Source organism: Propithecus coquereli, unplaced genomic scaffold (genome assembly GCF_000956105.1).
Source record: "Propithecus coquereli isolate 6110/MARCELLA unplaced genomic scaffold, Pcoq_1.0 Scaffold110, whole genome shotgun sequence".
Taxonomy (NCBI): domain Eukaryota; kingdom Metazoa; phylum Chordata; class Mammalia; order Primates; family Indriidae; genus Propithecus; species Propithecus coquereli.
The window spans coordinates 1183068-1196629 of record NW_012134970.1 but is presented as its reverse complement, the minus strand read 5'-3'; positions in this window follow the sequence as shown (position 1 = coordinate 1196629).

The following is a 13562-nucleotide window of genomic DNA, read 5'->3' as shown; positions in this document are numbered from 1 at the left end:
CAATCAGAAATGAAAAAGATATTACAGTTTATATCACAGATATACAAAACATCCATGAATACTATAAAAATCTCTATGCATATAACCTAGAAAACATACAGGACGTGAACAAATTCCTGGAAACACCCAACCTGTGAAGACTCAATCAGGAAGAAATAGAACCCCTGAACAGACCAATAATGAGCAGTGAAATCAAAGCAGTAATAAGAAGTCTCCCAACAAAAACAACAAAAAGCCCCAAAGCAGATAGATTCACAGCTGAATTCTACCAGACCTACAAAGAAGAGCTGGTACCCATCCTACAGAAATTATTTCATAACATCGAGGAAGGAATCCTCCCCAAGTCATTCTATGAAGCCAGTATCACCCTGATACCAAAGCCTAGAAAGGAGACAACAACAACAAAAGAAATTATAGACCAATATCCCTCATGAATATAGATGCAAAAATCCTAAACAAAATACCAGGAAAATAAATTCAACAGCACATCAAAATAACAATAATCATCCACTATGACCAAGTGGGCTTCATCCCAGGGATTCAAAGATGGTTCAACATATGCAAATCAATAAATATGATTCACCACATAAACAGAAGAAGATCATATGATCATCTCAATAAATGCAAAAAAAGTATTCAACAACAAAATCCAGCACTCTTTCATGAAAAAAACCCTCAACAAACTAGGCATAGAAGGAATTATAAAAGCCATATATGACACATTTTTATTTCAGCGTTTGTCAAATATGGCTTTCTAAACCTTACTGTAGGGCACAGTTCTTAATTTTAAGGTTGGGCTTTCTGGTGTCTAAGCTGGATGTGTCAACTATTAATGAGGTGTTAGTGCTCCACTCTGGCTGGGCTGAGACTCCAAAATCCCCCAGCACTGCTGAACTTCTGGTATCTCTGTTCTTTCTCAATTATATAGCAAATGCTTTCTGGTAAGGTGCATGTAGTCTTGCACTGTGCACCAGTAGCTTAGCCCTTGGTCAAGACCTCACAGGGAATTTTCACATGGACTTTAGCAAGATAATATCAAGCCTGATAAGAAGAAATGTAGGAATGAGAGAATGGTGGCTAACTAGACACAGGTAGCATGTGCCTCCTCCATGATAATAACCAGAATAGGAAGTAGATTCTCACATTTTGAAGAGATTGTCTAGAAGAGAATGCTGGTATTCACCAGGGAAGCAACAGAAAGCACCAAAAGTGGGTAAGGAGAGGGTTCAGGGCAACTTGCCCAGCCTGGGGCTGGCTAACAGCCAGGAGAAGGTCCTCGATGTGGAGAAACAGTAAGGGACAGAGAGACCCCAGGGCTCTACTCTCTGAGACAAGCACTTACAGTCATGGCTACAAGAGAACCCCCTGACCCATGTAGTTCTTTGGCCTAACATAGGGAACTACTTGGAGACTGCACAGAGACATTGCTCCAGAAAGAGAACTCCCACGGAATCCCCTGGGCATCTGAGCCTAGAGCAGCTTGACACTGGGCACCATTCTGAGAACCTAGATACCAGGGAACCATAGCCATGCCTGCAGCCACTGCATGGCTCTGAGGAGGGATAGAGAAGCGCAGGTGCTCCCATGCACCCCTGGGAAGGTCTCCACTGACCCGCATTTGATTGAGATGTGAGCAGACTGCATTTTCCACAGTTTCTCTCCTACGCTGCCTGCCTGAGTGTGAACCCAGCCTTTCTGGTCGCAGGTCTAAGGTGCCATTTTGTGAGTTATTCACTGGATGGAGACCCTCAGGCTGAGTTTGGGTTTGATGTGGCTGCAGCCCCCACCTGGCTGGGGAGAGGCAAGGAAATCAGGCTTTCCAGCACACATCTGAGATGGTGCCCCACCATCCTGTAGCCAGGAGGTATGGGACCAAGCCTGGAGCAAACTGCACTTCCCACAGTTTCCTGCCAAGGTAGCCTGCCTGAGAAGGGACCTACCCTCTCTGGCCACAGGCACAGAGAAGGGAGTTGAAGCCAGGCAGCACCCTTCCCCCAGGCTAAATTTGGGCTGACACAACCCTGCCCAGCTGAGGAGGGACAGGGGAGTCCAAGCTGTCCTATATACTATTAGGACAATTGCCACTGCCCTGCTATAAGCTGCATTGTGACTCAGACGCAAGCAGATGACACTCCATCCAGCATCTTGCCCACATTGTTTGCCTGGAAGAGGTCCCACCCTCTCTGGTCACAGGTCCAAGGTGCCATTTGGAAGTTCAAAGCTGGGCAGCCCAGGAAGGGATGTGGAGACAGGGACCTCTCCCCTTCCAACCATTTAATGCTGCAGACATAGCCACCTCTGCTCCCAAGCATGAGCTTTTGGTGCAGGGAAGCTGTGGGACAACCAGTTCTAGGCTAGTGCGGGGGTTGGGGGGGGTGGGTGTACATCACGAATAGTACTCACCGCACCATGCCTCGGTTCTGCATGGAGGATGCGGCTCATTTCTCTCCCTTCATGGACAGGCAGTGTTTTTGCAGCTTTCCAGACATAGGAATCTCAGCTCCTGGGTCTCTACATTGTTGGATCCAGAGCCAATTTGCCCTAGCACCCACTTGGACCATGGTAGCCTTAAGGGATTGGTGGATCTCAGGGGAACTATGGATCTCCCAGAGCTTGGTCGTTCAGGGTGGGTCACTTTCAGCTGAGAGGAGGGTACAACATGTAAGAGGGCCTCTTAGAACAAAGGGGACCAGGGGCTCCCACCATTTGGGGCCTTCTCCTTCTCCTCCCCTCGCCCACCAGCTCCTGCTGAGGCAGTTGTGGTGCTTTCTACTTGGGACCAGTGAGGGTTCCACATGGGAAGATTAAGCCAGGGCACATGGGTGTGGCTTCCCTGCCTCTGACAGAGCACCTATCACACCCAGGATATCACGGTGCTTGGGGCACATGCCCTTCCCTCAAAAAAAGCCATAGCAAATGCTTTTGTGTTCCACAATTACTAAAGTTACTGTGTCTCCTGAGGGAGGGCAGAGCTAGCAGTCCCCTTCCTAAGCTGCCTGTTTCTTCTGGGAGCTCCAGGTTATCCTCCCTGGAGGTGAGTCCCTGGCACAACCACACCTCCCCTGGTCAGAGCATTTCAGCCGCAGCCTACCGCCAATCCAGTAGTCCTGCATACATCAGGACGAGTTGCCCCCACCACCTCTGCTACAGCTGGGTTAGGGTGGGAGCTAGGAATCTGGGCACTTTTGTGCCCCTAGAGGACAAAGACTGGTATCACTGCCAAGAGAGTCATGAGCAGCATGTGCATCTCACAGATGCATATCTCTATTAATAACATCGAGGGGTCCACCCCTCTTGTCCCAGGCTCACAGTGCATCCACCCTTCTCCTGCCTGAGCATTCTTTAGGAGCAGGAGATCACCCCACCCTTCAATATCACAGCCAGCACAAATTCAGGGAGGCTTGAGGGCAAGTTTGCTAGCCCAGTCTAGGTCTGGTCTCCCCAAGGCTCAGGCATGCCGTCCACGGGCCTGGGATCTGGGGATTACCTAACATAGTCCACAGCCCCTAGCACCTGAACACTCTCACAGGGGCCTGAGGTCAAACTGGCCCAAATTGTCAGCAACACCACTGCACAAGCCAAAAGGCAGTATACCTCTCCCTCTCTACACTGAGCAACAGAGGCGAACAAATCAGTTTCAAGCGGAAGGAAGATGTTCCGGATGAGAAGGAACCAGCATAAGAACACTGGCAATATTAAAAAACATGCTCTCTTGACACCCCCCCCAAAATCAAGTATCCTTCCAGCAATGGACTCCAACCAAAAGGAAATTTTTAAAATGTCAGATATGGAATTCAAAATATGGATTGCAAGTAAGCTCAATGGAATTGATGAGAAAGTTGAAAACATAAAGAAACCAAATAATAATAATTATTATTATTCAGGACATGAATGAAAAATTCACTAAAGAGATAATTTTTTTAAAAAAATAGAACTTCTGGAAATGAAAGAAGCATTTAGGGAATTTCAAAATACAGTGGAAAGTCTTAACAACAGATTAAACCAAGCAGAAGAAAGAATTTCAGAGATTGAAAACAAGGCTTTTGAATTAACCCAGTCAGTCAAAAATAAAGAAAAAAGAATCAGGAGAAATTAATAAAATCTCTGAGAAATAGGAGATTATATAAAATATCCAAACATAAGAATCACAGGTATCCCTGAAGGAGAAGAAAAAGGAAATGGCATTGAAAACCTGTTGGAAGGAATAATGAAGGAAAACTTTCCTGATCTTGCTAGAGATTTAGATATCCAGATACAAGAGAATCCCTGGAAGATTCAATGAAAATAGGACACCACCAAGGCACATAGTCATCAGTATGGATAAAGTCAAAGTAAAGGATAAAATCCTACAAGCTGTGAGATGAAAGCATCAAGTAATGTAAAACCCATCAGATTAACAACAGAATTCTCAAAAGAAACCTTGTAAGCCAGAAGGGATTGGGGTCCCAACTTCACTCTTCTTAAACAGAATAACTGTCAACTAAGAATTTTGTATCCTGCAAAACTAAGTTTCATAAATGAAGGAGAAATAAAATCTTTTCCAGATAAGTAAACAATAAGGCAATTTGCTATCACTAGACCTGCCCTACAAGAAATGCTCAAAAGTGCTCTAAACACCAAAAAGAACAGCTGATGCTCACCAGTGCATAACACTCAAAAGTAAAAACTCACAGCTCTTTATAAAACAGTAACACAAGGGAGAATACAAAGCAACTAGGGAACAATCAGTATGATGACTGGAACAGTATCTCATCCAAATTAACATTGAATTTAAATGGTCTTTATGCCCCACTTAAAAGATACCGATTGATGGAATGGATAAAAAAACACAACCCAAATATCTGTTGTCTTTTTGAAAGCCATTTAACTCACAGTCACCTAGACTCAAGGTAAAGAGGTGGAAACAAATATTCCACACAAATGGAAACCAAAAATGGGCAGAAGTAGCTATTCTTGTTTCAGGTAAAACAGACATTAAGTCAACAACAGTAAAAAAGGACAAAGATGGTTATTATGTAATAAAGGGATCAATTCAATGAGAAGATATAACTATATGAAATATATATGTACCTAACTCTGGAGCTCCCGGATTCATATAAGAACAAATACAAATAGACCTTAAAAACTAAATAAACAGCAACACAGTAATAGTGGGGGATTTCAACACTCCACTGACAGAACTAGATAGATGATCAAGGCAGAAAATCAACAAAGAAACCTTGTTCTTAAATAGGACTCTAGAACAAATGGTCCTACCAGATATTTACAAAACATTCTACCCCATAACTACAGAATATACATTCTGCTCATTAGCACATGGAACATTTCAAAAAACAGACCATATATTAGGCCACAAAACAAATCTCAGCAAATTTTTAAAAAATCAAAATTATACATGTATCTTCTCAGACCACAGTGGAATACAACTAGAAATCAATTCCAAGAGGAACTCTCAAAACTACACAAATACATGGAAATTAAACAACCTTATGCTGCATGATCTTTATGTCAATGATGAAATCAAGATGGAAATTAAAAAATTGTTTTTGAGTTGAATGACAATGATGACATGAGCTACCAAAATCTCTGGGATACAGAAAGGGAAGCCCCAAGAGGGAAGTTCATAGCACTAAATGCGTAAATCAAAAAGAAAGATCATAAATTAACAACCTAATCTCACACCTCACAGAACTAGAAAAATAAGAAGATACCAAACCCGAAGCTAGCGTAAGACAAGAAATAAAAATAATAAAGATCAGAACAGGGCCGGGCGCGGTGGCTCACGCCTGTAATCCTAGCACTCTGGGAGGCCGAGGCGGGCGGATTGCTTGAGTTCAGGAGTTCGAAACCAGCCTGAGCAAGAGCGAGACCCCGTCTCTACTAAAAAAGAAAGAAATTAATCGGCAACTAAAAATATATACAAAAAAATTAGCCGGGCATGGTGGTGCATGCCTGTAGTCCCAGCTGCTCAGGAGGCTGAGGCAGAAGGATCACTTGAGCCCAGGAGTTTGAGGTTGCTGTGAGCTAGGTTGATGCAACGGCACTCACTCTAGCCGGGGCAAAAGAGTGAGACTCTGTCTCAAAAAAAAAATAAAATAAAATAAAGATCAGAACAGAACTAAATGAAATTGAAACATTTTTTTAAATAGTAAGGATCAATAAAACAAAAAGTTGGTTTTTTGAAAAGATAAACAAAATTGACAGACCAGTAGCTAGATTAACCAAGAAAAGAAGAGAGAGGATTTGAATAAGCTGAATCAGAGATGAAACAGGAGACATCACAACTGATACCACAGAAATACAAAATATCATCCGAGACTACTATTACCACCTCCATACACACAAACTAGAAAGTCTAGAGTAAATGGATATATTTTTGGAAATACATGGCATCACAAGCTTGAATTATGAAGAAACAGAAATCCTGAACACACCAACAGTGAATAGCAAGATTGAATCAGCAATTAAAAAAACCTCCCAACAATCAAAAGCCTAGGATCAGAGGGATACACAGCCAAATCCTACCGGACCTACAAAGAACTGGTACCTGTCCTACTGAAACTGTTCCACAACACCTAAGAAGGAGGGAATCCTCCCTAACCCATTCTATGAATCCAGTATCACCCTGATACCAAAGCCAGGAAAGGACATAATAAAAAAAGAAAACTACAGACCAAAATCCCTCATGAATAGATGCGAAAATCCTCAACAAAATAATGGCAAACGGAATCCAATGTAGCACATCAAAAAATTAATTCAGCATGATCAAATGGGTTTCATCCCAGAGATGCAAGGATGGTTCAACATATGCAAATCAATAAATGTGAATCACTACATAAGCAGAATTAAAAACAAAAACCATGTGATTATCTCAATAGATGCAGAAAAAGCATCTGATAAAATCCAGTACCCCTTCATGATAACCCTCAACAAATGGCATAGAGGAACATCTCTTGAAATTACAAAAGCCATGTGTGACAAACCCACAGCCAACATCATACTGAATGGGGAAAAGTGGAAAGCATTTCCCCTCAGAACTGGAACAAGTCCACTTTCACCACTGTTATTAACAAAGTACCGGAAGTCCTAGCCAAAGCAATCAGCTAAGGGAAAGAAAGTAAGTTGGAAGAGGAAGTCGAACTACCCGTTTGCTGATGATTTGACCTTATACCTAGAAAACCCTAAATACTCCCCCAAAACATTCCTAGAAGTGATAAATGAATTCAGTAAAGTCTCAGGTTACAAAATCAATGTACACAAATCAGTAGCATCTCTATACACTAATAACAACCAAAATCAAACTGAGAATCAAATTCTTACTTAATCACATTTACAATAGCTGCAAAAACAAAAACCAAACCAAACAAAAAAACCCTTGGAATGTACTTAACCTTGTGGAGGTAAAAGACCTCTACTACAAGGAGAACTACAAAACACTGATGAAAGAAATCACAGATGGCACAAACAAATGAAAAAGTATCCCATGCTTATAGATTGGAAGAATCAATACTGTCAAAATGTCTATACTGCCCAAAGTAATCTACAGATTAAATGCAATTGCTATCAAAATACCAAATGTCATTTTTCACAGAATTAGGAAAAAAAAATCTAAAATTCATATGGAACAAAAAAAGAAGCATGAATAGCCAAAGCGATCCTAAGCAAAAAGAACAAATCTGGTGGCATTATATTACCCAATGTCAAATTATACTACAAGGCTATAGTAACCAAAACAGCAATGGTACTGGTATAAACGTAGACACATATGGAACAGAATAGAGAACCTGGAAATAGATAACCCAAATAAAGCCAAATATCTACAGCCATCTGAGAAGACAAACACTAAAGGAGACAAAAACATATACTGGGGAAAGGACACTTTATTCAGTTAATAGTGCTGGGAAAATTGGATAGCCACATGCAGAAGAATGAAACTGGATCCATATCTCTCACCACATGCAAAAATTAAGATAGATTAAAGACTTAAATATTGAGACCTGAAACCATAAAAATTCTAGAAGAAAACCTAGGGAAAACTATCCTCAGCATTGGTCTACATAATGAATTCATGAGTATCATCCCCAAAACAAATAAAACAAAAATAAATGGCCAGAAGCAGCCCCTGGCATTGGGGTGAGAGGGACCAGCAAGGCTGCTGAGCATGGTTGTTGCTGGGCCATGGCAGGGATGACGCTCAAGAAGCTCATGGCCAAATACAAACAACCAATACTGAATCCTCTAGAAGCAACTGTGGCAGGCCCCATGAATAAAGAGAATTATTTTGAATGACTGGCATTGATCATAGCTCAACGATGAAAGCAGGGCTAACGTGGATGCTTCCAAAATGGGGCAGGATGACCAGGAGCAGTTTTACAAAATCACCGAGCAGATCATACAGAAGTCTCTGGGGCTCTGAGACCTTATCACATGCATGTACACAGATATGTGCCTCAATACATGTGTGCAAACACACACACTACCAACAGTTCCACCGTTCTTGGAAACACTTAATGATAACTGTGCCGGTACCAAAAAAGATAAACTTACAAGAACCACAGAATCTTTTCTTTTCCCGATTTTCTCAACCCAAACAGGCTTCTCTCTGAAATTATGATATATGAAGAATATTTACAGCTCACTGCAGTTTTATAGTATTCCACGGAAGGTAGTTCAGGTAGATTGTCAAAGCTGTCATCACTACCTCTCCCAGCTGAAGTGCTGACAAACTCAGCTGTTTACAGCTTCCTGCAGATGCCCTTCCTTCCTGGAGTGTTGTGGGGGTTGTACATGTCAGACCTCCAGGGGATAACGGAATATCAACAGTGTTCTTTGTGAAGAAGTGTGGCAATGCTCTTTGTGGTCCCTCCTAGTGTCCTCTGTGCCCATAAAGCATTTATCACTTCCTTTCTTATCTCATATTTTATAAACAGGTATTTTTCTCATAATCTATTTATATCTCTTACATTTGTTGAGTATTACAAACCTTCACACTTAGAAATACTTTCAGGAAATACTTTTTAAATATGTGGACTAAATAGGGTACACAGAAAAGTTTATCGCTCATCAGAAAGACCAATAGGACTGAGAGTTTTTTCCTGATCATATTTATCAAAGATTTACATTCATGTCTTAGTTACTAGTGTGTTACTAGGGCAGGTACAGGTAAGATCCTTTAAGTTTTAGTGAAAGTTTCTTCTGAATCTATAGGAGTTTTTCTTTTCCAGTCTAAAAACTGGGAAGCTCTAGGATTTTGTAACACTGTGGTTGCATTGGGAATTTAACTATTGGCACAAAAATCATTCTTTGCAATTCAAAATCAGAAGGGACTCCACTATTCCTTAGTTCAGAGCTCAGAGGGGTGTCTTATCCCTGACCCAGACTGGTGCTCCTGGCAGTAGGCCTGTCGGGTTCCTGGACTCCAGGGTGGAGAGAGAATACTTTTTTGTGATTTATGATTTTGATTTGACTCTGTTCCAACATTCTCTAATATGGTGAGCTGAGCAGCATGGTGCCAGGAGGTGACCTAATAAGTAGTAACAGATCTGTGGCATGTAGAATCAAATATCTGGCTTCTTTCAAACAGGTTAAATTTAAATAGGAATTTCTATGTTTGAAATAAGGGATAGTCTATGAGGCATACAATAGATTTTACTTTACATATTCCTTTTCTCCTTTCCTTTCATAATAGATCCAGTGGACAGTAGTCTATGTGACTGAAACCTCACACATAATGTCACGATATTGACAAGTTCTGGTTGAAGTGGCATCATGTCTGGCTTCTGTGGATGACAGATTTTTTCCTTCTCAGAAAGGAATCATTTAAAATTTGAAATGCAAGGGGTTGGGGAAAGGAGAGGCATTGTACCCAAACAGTATTTGCAGGCAAATGAGATGTAGCCCTCTCCATAGAGTGAAAAAATGTGGTTTGTTTGAGAAGGTAGGGGCTGTGGGCATGGGGGCTCTGCTAGCAGGTAGGCTCCAGAGGGAAGAAGGAGAAGAGAAGATAAAACGAAGTAGTTTTATTCATTTGTATTTATTAAATTAAAAAAAGCACAGTGTCCCTAATCTGTGGTAGAATTTAATTACTATGTTAAAAATAAAGTTATATATTTTCCCCCTTAAAAAATAAATAATTAAACTTAATTAAACTAAAAAGCTTTTGCTGTGCAAAAGATATAATCAACAGAGTAAATAGACAACCTATGGAATGGAAGAAAATATTCACAAGCTATACATTTGAAAAAGGTCTAATATCCAGAATCTGTAAGGAACTCAAACAAACCAGCAAGTGAAAACGATCCATTAAAACATGGGCAAAAGACACGAACATTTTTCTTCAAGAGAAACAAATAGCCAACAAACTTATGAAAAAAATGTTCAACATCACTGATCATTAGTAAGGAAATGCAAATTAAAACCACAATGAGATACCACCTTACCCCTGTCAGAATGGCCATTATTAAAAAGTCAAAGAACAACAGATGCTGGCATGGATGTAGTGAAAAGGGAACACTTATACACTGTTGGTGGGAATGTAAACTTGTACAACCTCTATGGAAAACAGTATGGAGATTCCTCAAAGAACTAAAAGTAGATCTACCATTCTATCTAGCCATCCCACTAGTAGGGATCTACCCAAAGGAAAAGAAATCATTTTATAAAAATGACACCGGCACCCATATGTTTATCACAGCACAATTCACAGTAGCGAAGATATGGAAGCAACTTAAGTGCCCTCCAACCAATGACTGGACAAAGAAAATGTGGTATACACACACACACACACACAGGAATACTACTCAGCCATCAAAAATAATGTCTTTTGCAGCAACTTGGACGGAACTGGCGGCCATTATTCTAAGTGAAGTAACCCAGGAACAAAAAACCAGATACCACATCTTTTCACTTGTAAGTGGGAGCTAAGCAATGGGTACGCATAATTAAATAGAATGACTTAATGGACACTGGAAAGTCAGAAGGGGAAGCATGAGAAGAGGGTGTGGGATGAAAAATTACCTATTGTTTACAGTGTACACAATTCAGGTGCTGGGTTTATTAAAAGCCTAGACTTCTCCACTATGCAATTCAGCCACGTAAAAAAAAAAACTTTTACCCCCTAAATCTATTTAAATGAAAATAAATAAAATTTTTTACAAAAGGAGCAATGTACCTCTTTTGAGACCCAAGTTTAGTGTATTTGCATCCATCCTGCTTAGAGTTATTAAAATAAGGTGAAGAAAAATAATTGTCTCCTGATTATGAGATTCTCTGTATAGTTTTCTTTCTTCTGTTGTCCTACCCTGTAGATCTCAGCCACTATAATTACCTTGGACTCTGATCCCTGCCTTCTCAGCTCAGTGGGAGTACTGTGAGCTGCTTGGACTATAGCTCACACTGCTACAGTTAGGATAATATTCTTAAGCAGATTGCTAAGCATTCATGGGACTCACTTCAGGAGCTTCCCTTCTCTCAGGGATCACTGTCTCGTGCTGCATTTCATCCAATGTCTAGAAAAAGTTGCCTCACATATATTTTGTATAATTTTATGGTTAAGGCAGGTGAGTTAGTCAGGTACTAGTTACTCTGTCATAACCAGAGATAGAAGTCTTCTCTTAGTCTCTGGATTTTATGTACATACAATAAACCCAAACATAATGAAGGAAAAAGGGCACAGAGTATTAGCAGAGGGCTAACAATCCTAGGAGGTATCCAGCTCTAGCTTGAATATGCTCTCATTATCTTTAAAACACTGAGATCTGACAGCTTTGCTCAATGTGTCTGAACATAGAAGAAACATCTAAATGAGTGTGTTTCAGACCCTCTGCTTATCAGGGAGGATGTAGACTTTATGTCCTTCATTCTTGAAATAAAATAAGCAGTTTATCTATATTTTTAATATTTACCATGCTCAAGAATACCTCTAATTATCAAGAAAGTTCCCCCTGATTCAGTTTCTCAAAACTGATTTTTGTTTTCCTCAAATTTTTATTAGAAATTAATACATCATTTAGTATAGTGTGTCACTAAACCAAATTCACATCTGAGTGTCCTATTATTTATTCTGACTGAGTTTGAAATCAGCAGAGCAAGCTCAAACACAAAGTTTCTTCCAAGAAATTAAATCCTGAGTTTAAAAAACACTGATTTCAGCCATACTTACTTTCTCACTTCAGCAGCCACTGTTTCTAGCCTATAGCCAACAAACATGAAAAAAAATGCTCAACATCACTAATCATTAGGGAAATACAAATTAAAACCACAATAAGATACTACCTTATCCCTGTCAGGATGGCCATTAAAAAGTCAAAAAACAATAGATATACTCAGTAAATATTTGATGAACTAATGACAACCATTATAGCTTATACCAGTTTCTATTTCTCAACAACTTAAAGAATTATTGTGTACTATGCTTTATGTTCTGGTTAGCTTTTCTAAGGAAAAGTAAGGAAAATGCATTTGATAATTGGGCAGAAACGACAGTGGTAGCCTTCCAGAGCTCGACTTATTTAAAACATTGCTTACACACTGACCATTCATGTGTGTTCAGCATCTGGACTGTGGCCCTACACCATTAAGGAGACCCTGATGGAAGCTATGCTTTCATTTTCATGAAAATATTGAATCCAGGGAACACCTAAGAAGAAAAAAAGTCTTGTTAGGTAAGGTTGGTTTGGAATAGATAAATAAATGGTTCTTATATATATATGGGCCTGGGGTCAACTTCTGTGGTAGGAGTTGCCTACCTGAAGGGAAAATTTTCACATAGGACTTTTTAAAAGAATGATACTAATTTAAAAACAAGTATGTAAAATATGTTCAAAGGCTAGTAAATTTAAAAACAAGCTAATTAAAATAACCTCAATATTGAGAATTTAAAAATGGTTTCTAGACAAATAGTCTATTAATAAATATTTTTTATTCCTTCTCTCTCCCAAGACCCAAGTGAAAGGATAATAAAGGAATTTTAGAAGTATATAAATCAATGCAAATAAAGATAATTGGAAAGGAGATATTACTGGATGAAAGATTTCAACAAATTTTTAGAAGACAGAAAGTGAATGAAGCAGCAACAGGTGTAACAGGGTGGAGGAAGCCATAATATAATTTGTGCAAAAGGCAGTGATGAACAGTGAATTTGAGACTCAGAACAAATGAGCACAAAAAGGGGCAGGGTTTAAAGCTGGGGACAGTGATAGGTGCCTGTCTGTAGTCCCAGATATTCGAGAGTCTGAGGAGAGAGGAAATGCTTCAGGCCTGAGGCCCGAAGTTCAGGGTTGCAGTGTGCTACAATCATACCTGTGAATAGATACTATACTCCAGCCTGGGCAACACAGTGAGGTCCTGTCTGTTAAAAAAAGGGGTGGGGGGGCATAATGAGACGGTTGTGGTTTTAGGTCTATATGTAGAACAGTTGCAATTCCTCATCTCTGCAACCTTTTTACAAAGAATTCCTAGCATCTATGACCCAAACAGGAGTCCAGCTTCCCATAATGATCCACATTAGAGCAGAGGTCAGCAAACTAGCCTAGTCCTTGTTCTGGTAAATAAGATTTTTTTTT